Below are 7,200 nucleotides of genomic sequence, written 5' to 3'. Positions count from 1 at the left end.
TCTGTGAAAGAAAACACCTAACTCCTATACTCATGATGTCTTATTGAATCTCAAAGACCTCTAAGGAAGGAGATACTATTATTTTTCTTAGTAACCTTTTCCAAAGTCTTATTTATCAAAGTGAAATTAAGAGGGATTGTTAATTTGATCCCAGATATTGGGGTTTATAATTATCATAATACATTATCATCCTATTGAAAAAACTAAAAATAATTTCCTTAATATAGTCTTTCTAATCTGAGTCAAATTTAAAATTAATCATCTATAATTACCAAACCTAATTTAATTAAAACTAGCTGTTCACCATCTGGTCTTATTTGTATAAATTTAAGAATCTACCATTTCATAAGAAATTCCTCTATTTAACCAATTATGTTAAGCATAATTATTATGTAATTAATCTCAGTTCAAATTACATTTGTTGTCACTTGACAGAGAAGTAATTTATGTGATCAAAAAAAAAAAAAAAAAGAAGCAGTTGACCAACTAATTACTCTGCCAAACTCGGGTCTTTTATCTCAATGTCTCACCATTTTTTTTAAAAAAAAGGTATTTTGTAGGAAAACATTCTTTTTGAAATATGAGACTAGCTATTGTCAGCGCAAAGTAAACATAAGAAATAGTGTTTGGAATGACTCATCGTTACGTTTTGTAGTCTCAAGACCTTTATCTGGATAAATTGGTAAGCAAGGGAATAAATTAGTGGTGGGAGCAGAACACAAATTATAAAACTAAATGCATTAAGCCAAGAAAATTCATAAGGAAATAGGAACCAGGTAAGAATATATGTCCTTCCAAAAGCAAGCTTCCTGTAGTATTCTTGATTGCCAGCCACTTTCAGATGCCTGTTTCCCTCTTTGTGATTGATAAACCTGCTAATAGAAGAGATGAATAGTTACTGATTATGAAAAAGATACCTTTATAAATAATGCTTATTCCTATGCATTTCCTTTTGAAGACGTCTGAAAAATCAATGATGCTATCCTAAAGAGTCTAAAGAGTACATATTGTTCACCTAAAATCTTATCATATGGGAAGGAGCTTGATCATTGAAGGAGTGGGTGAATTTCTGAATAAAAAGAAACCATTTGAAATACAAGCCTTGCTTGAATAAAGGCTGGGTAGAGAAGTCAGAGAATAAGGCAGAAAAAAATAAAACTAAGGTACTTAGGATTCCTACTCTAGCTGCAACTGTACAGTAAATCCATGGGGCCAAAAAGAGGAGAGAAGTGAGAAACTGACATGTGTCTGAACCTCAGAAACACTTTTTAGGACGAAGGATACATAGCTTTCTACAAATTCAGTATGAGTCAAGTGCGTAGGGTGTCTCTATGTGTTGCCCATAGCACTGATTTTGTGCTATAAGTTGCGACAAGTGCATGGTACATTCAAAAGTTAAGCTTCCATAGTAGAAGGGGACATATGATAAGAGGGGCTATAAAAAAAATGTTACCAACTTGATTAAGAGAAGAAATATGGTGGAGAAATTTTGTAACTTCAACACTGCTTTTAAGTCTTAAAATTATGAGCTATGTTTTAGAGACTAGTTTTATACCAATTTTAATCTCCTGAACTTGATAACTGTACCACGGTTATGTAAAAAAAGTCTTGTGCTTAGAAAATCTATACTATTTAGGGGGCAAAAAGGGTACAATTTTTAAAATTAACTCCCAAGTGGTTCAAGATAAACATATATAAAGCGAATGTGCCGAAATGTGTAAGCCACGAATGAATCTGAGTAAAGAACATATGAAAGTTATTTGCATGGTTCTTATAATTGTTCTGTAATTGAAAATTATTTCTTAAAAACTTCAACAACTAAAAATGACAACCTCAAAAAAGTATTCTGCATCTAAAAAACTAAAAAGTCAGGATTGGTGTGTTGGGCTAAATCATGTAAGGTCTATAGATTCTGTGGTTGGGACAGTTGTTCCTCCCTCTTCCTCCCACCTAACCCACATCCCAGCCTCGCTCCACAGAGTGTGGAAGGCTTCTTAACATTTCTGATAAAACAACTCTAATGATGAAGGTATATGCTATGAGAAAATTTGATACAAAGAACACAACAGCTGATGCTCTGTCCCTGATGGGAGCAGAAAACATTCAATTTTTTTTCTCTGAACACACATCTCAGCGGTAAAACATAGACCCCCACTTTTCCACCGGCTTCCGTGAAAACCAGATGGCATCTCTCGGATAGAATACTCATGACTACAAAGGTGGCATATGGGTCAGTGCCAAGATGATCACTTACACGGCATCTGCAGATGGTGGTCCACCACATCCTGAGGCAGGAATAATGAGAACAACATCCACTTCATCATCATCTGAATATCCAAACAAACACCAGGGGAAAGTTAATGAAAACAGCACTGGGGCATGTCCCGAGGGGGATGAGGGGGGTCGCTGGCTCACCTGAGATGAAATGAGATCTGCAGCAAAACATATGCAAAATATTGAGTTTGGCTTTTAATTGAGAATCAAGGATGATGGATCTAAAAAGAGTGTTATAAACTATAAAGCACTATACAAAAGGAAGAAATTACTTCTGTTCATGAAGCTTAATAATGAAAACAAATATGTCCTCAAATATTGCAGAAGTGAGTAGAACTTCTCCAAAAATAGTAATAGAAGGCTTTTGTCAAGACAGATAGGATTCATTTAATGTAATCTCAGAAGCTGAAATAGCAGTTTCCATAAATATAAAAGTAATGCAAAATGATAAAAAGAAAATGTTATTAAACTAAGCTTGATCATTATAGCTGATTATCTTTAGTTCTGAGCCACAACATGATAAACTAACTAGGTGACTACCGGGACTATAATAAATGATGCAATTATATATCCTCCAACTTGCCTGAAATTGCACACCTAAATACATCTTGATTTCCAGTGCTGTTTATTCGTAACTTCTTATTATCCACAAGCAATTAACTTAATTGGGGAGAAAGAATAAAGGGATTATTGGATGGGTAGATGGATGGGTAGAAGGATAAATGGCTAGACGAAGGTATGGATAAAAGGATGGATGAGCTGAAGGATAAGTGGGTGCTACAATGGATGAATGGAAGGATAGAAGATGGACAGATGAAAGGATGAAAAGATGGATGGACAGTATGATAAGTGCTGTGAAGAAAGGGCATATTGCAATTGAATAAAGGCACAGGTTTGTGAGAAATCTGGTTGAGACATTCGATTCACCATTAATTAAAAGTTGTATTTAACTAAGACAGTCTTTGGCTGAATGGAACTGAACTTACGTACCAGCTGAAAGGCTAAACCACTTCTGTTTCTCAGGGAGTTATGTACTACTGTGGTGTCTTCCACAGCTTCATGATGGTTTAAGGATATATTATATTCATAATCATGAAGCTCTCTTAAGCTTTTGTCCTATGGAAACAAATACATTACTATCAGCTAAGTCAAGTCAATATGATTATTCCTTGTAATATCCCAAAAGGATATTCAAATTATTAAATGCATATATTGCTTTTAATGTCTGGCCCTCCTTTTCCCATTGAGACTGAATCTGTGGCTGTTGTTTTTTCCAGCTCTTCCCACCTCACCTTGACAGGATCTCCTCCTTCTTCTTTAAAGATTTTATTTATTTATTTGAGAGAAAGTGCATGAGCAGCGGGGAGGAGCAGAGGGAGAGGGAGAAACAGACACCTCACCGAGCAAGAAGCCTGATGCAGGAATTGACCCTGGGATCATGACCTGAGCCTGAGCCAAAGACAGAGGCTTAACCAACTGAGCCACCCAGGCATCCGGCAGGACCTCCTTCTTAAGGTACTTGCTACATAAAATGTTCTGAGAGTCCTCTGTTTTCTCCCTGGGTTTTAAGAATTTCTAGCTGTTTTTCTTTTTTGTTTATATGGTTTTAGGTATAGTTAACATTTGTATCAGTTAACTTAAAATTTATTCTTTGAAGTTTAATTTCTTTCCAATGTCAGCCCCCCCTCCACCAACCCCTACCCCACACACTACTTTCTATTCCAAGACTCAGCCTACAGATTTCCACTACTTAAATCTGCCTTTTACTGGCATGATGAAAAGAGCACAGGATTAAGGGTCTGGAGATTTGAGTTAAATGCATTAGTAAAGATTTACTTCTTATAACTTACCTGTCAGATGTAGATAACATCAGTTATTTCATAGAGCTATTGTGATAAATAAGATTAAGTATTTTCAAATTCTATGAAAAGAATTATGCTAATTTAAGGCATTGGCATTTAAAATGTAATTATTATCTGCTTGTATTCCTTTCCCCTGCCTTTGCCCATTTTGTTGGAGGCAATTGAGCAAACTTCAAAAGGGTAACACAGTGCCTAACATATCATAGACTCTCAATAAGTATGAACTTCCCTTCTCCTTCATTAATAAACATTTAAAGTGTCAACTTTATAATAAACAGAGATTAATGGAGTTGGTTGTACTAATTCCCTTAAGCTATCCCCTGGCTGCAATTTTTTTTCCTCCTGGCAGGTGGGTCTAGTGTTTGATGATTGCCAAACAGGATACTTGCTAGCAAAAAGAGCACTTTAGTGTAAATATCATGAAAGTGTCTCTTCCTTATAGCTTAGCTTTGTGCCAGAGTGTTTCACTGGATTCCAGCTCCCTTTGTCTAGTCCACAAACTGCACAACCAGAGGCATCCCTGTTACTACCTTGGGGCTGAGAGATTAGAAGCTTCTACCATTTAACTATCACTAAAACATTATTCAAACTGAAAATATTGGCTTAGCTATTTCTAATCATACAGATTTTTCACAGACTTTTCTCTACATCTGTTGACTTAAAACCATGAAATATATATATTTAACAAGCTTGTTTGTCCCACCATAGAACTATGTCTTTTAAAATATTTCTTTTATCATTTTATGCTGTTATGGACATCAAAATGGTGCCTATCTTAGCTGAGAGATTAACAAGTGTGCTTTTCACTTTAGTGTTCTTTCAAAAAGCAAAAATATCTCCTCTATTAAAATAACAGAAGAATTTGTGGTGAAGCAATATTACATGAAGATCTTTAATTTACAAACTTCTCAAACTAATGTGTCTGTTTGGCCTGTGCTAGGGAAAGGGGTTTCCTATCCTGGAAATTTTGGGGAGGAAGCAAACATCCTAAGCCCTTTATTTCCTCTGGCCCCTCCCCTACATGATCTGGAGTTTCTTGGATATAAGAGAGACATTCCCTAATGGCTATATCTCCTATGGAAGAAGAAGGGTCCTAGGAGCCTAGGAGTGGCTGCGATTTTGCTATGATGCTACTTTTCTCAAGAATTTATTTTCAAAGACTCACCACAACCCAGGCAAAAGTATAGGTTGAATAGAGAAGAGATAAGGATTCTTAGTATGACATGTGCTGGGTGAAGGCAGGTAGGTATACGGATATTCCACGTAGCCATATTTCCTTCTGATCATGCCCTGGGGACATGAAGAGGACACAGCCACTACCAGAAATTCCACAGTTCTTTCTCCTACGTTCCAAAGAGCAGCAAAAGCATAAATGATCTCCAACTTGTAGTTTATGCTATATGGAGACACTAGAAAATGGCTAGGGTCCTGGACCAAACTGCAAAAGCCTGACATTTTAGTTACTTTTGGGTAGTCTTTACAGGGTGTGCTAGAGACAACCACCATTTATAGCATTGTTCTGTGGAAAAATATGCCAGACATTTCAAAAACTAATTTGCAAGTAGATTTTAGAACATAGCACTAGAGCAAATTGAGATTTACTTTTTAAAATAATCCACATTCAGGATGGAATTAAATAAACACTTGAGTACAATTATAAACTTATTTGCTATTTCTTACACATCGTATCTGTCAAACTTGTTTAAGACTTACGTTTAATTAAAAATGCAAACTTCTGGTTCTCAGCACCTCCCCTCTAGTTATTACTGGATATTTGCATAGATAATTTAGGATATTTTTAGCTCACAGTGCCCTTTGACAGATCTGAAGTTTTTACAATAAGCAGGTGAACTGGTGACTACTGTTAATCTTGTTTTTTAAGTGAGGATACTGAGGCTTGGCAAGCTTGGCTTGCTCAAGGTTTTATAAGCACTGAGTGAATAGAACTGGAACCCAGCCCCAGGTCTAATGGCAAATCCCATGCAGGCTCTTTCTACAACATCTCACTGTATTGCACAAATCTTCTGATGATGAGAGAGTGAGAACAATCAAATGATGCTGTTTGTGTAAAAGAAAGTCCTTGATCACTTTTTCCAACCCGAAAACTGTTAGCAGGTTGCTTCATTAACTAGCTGGAAGCCTTCCCCTTTTCTTATAATCAATGATTGGCTTGCTCTTGTACCACATCCTTAGCAATCAGCAGCTTGCCTTTGATGCAGAGCTTGGGCATTTTCTGAAAGCAGAAGTATATTTTCAATAATGAACTCCTCAAAACAGCATTTAAACCAAAAACTTAGGATTTTTAAACAGAGGCTTAAAGCCACTTACTTCTCTTTGAGCAATATCCACATCCTTCTCTGGTTACCACTACGCAAAGAAAATGGAAGCCTTTGCCTCTAGCAAATGACTCAGAGGTCACCCACAGACAGATCCCAGTGTGGAAAAACCAGCTGAAACAAGACAGACTAAAGTAAATGGATCAGTAGGTACAATGAGTCTCATTAGTATGATTTTGTTTTGGTCCTGAACCTAGTGCTTATGAATAATCAACCTATCTTATTCTTAAAAATACTCAAGAAAGGAGGCTCTATAAACAATTGTAATATCCTATTTCATTATTTAATAGATGCTATCATCAACAAATTCTTCTTTACTACATTTATTTCTCTACAAATAAAGCTGTATTACTCATTCTTTTTATGTGAGAATCCTTCTTTTAAGAAAAGACTTTATATTCCTTTGTCATGTAAGAACCTTTTATTCTCTATCTCCACAGACCTTTGTCTAGCATAGAGTAGGCACTCAATAATTGTTGATTGAATGAATGTTAATAGTATTTATTAATACAGTATAATATAGATAAATTAATTATAATTATAATATGGATATATAAATATAAATATAATGTGGATAATATTATAAATGTTAATTTATCCATATTATACTATGAGTACATCCTATCAGAGATATCAGAGTCAAATGAACAATAAGAAAGTTATTGTTACAGAAGCTTCTATGGAGTGGTGACAATGACAGCCAATGAATGTGAGAGACATTGCAAAGG

The 7,200-nt window shown here is 35.6% G+C and overlaps 1 long non-coding RNA gene across 1 annotated transcript; it reads right to left on the bottom strand.

Annotated features, from left to right (window-relative positions):
• Positions 1 to 675: 675 nt before the first annotated feature.
• On the bottom strand, positions 676 to 6,590 carry LOC144316792 (uncharacterized). Its single transcript, XR_013382651.1, has 5 exons — positions 6,465 to 6,590; positions 5,850 to 6,369; positions 3,265 to 3,390; positions 2,255 to 2,327; positions 676 to 875 (listed from the first exon to the last, which is right to left on the bottom strand). It is a non-coding gene; the product is annotated as an uncharacterized LOC144316792 (long non-coding RNA).
• Between the last annotated feature and the right edge of the window lie 610 nt (positions 6,591 to 7,200).

Source organism: Canis aureus, chromosome 7 (assembly GCF_053574225.1).
Source record: "Canis aureus isolate CA01 chromosome 7, VMU_Caureus_v.1.0, whole genome shotgun sequence".
In the NCBI taxonomy this organism is placed as follows: domain Eukaryota; kingdom Metazoa; phylum Chordata; class Mammalia; order Carnivora; family Canidae; genus Canis; species Canis aureus.
The sequence above is the reverse complement of the archived record's forward strand: the minus strand, read 5'-3'. Positions and strand labels throughout refer to the sequence as shown.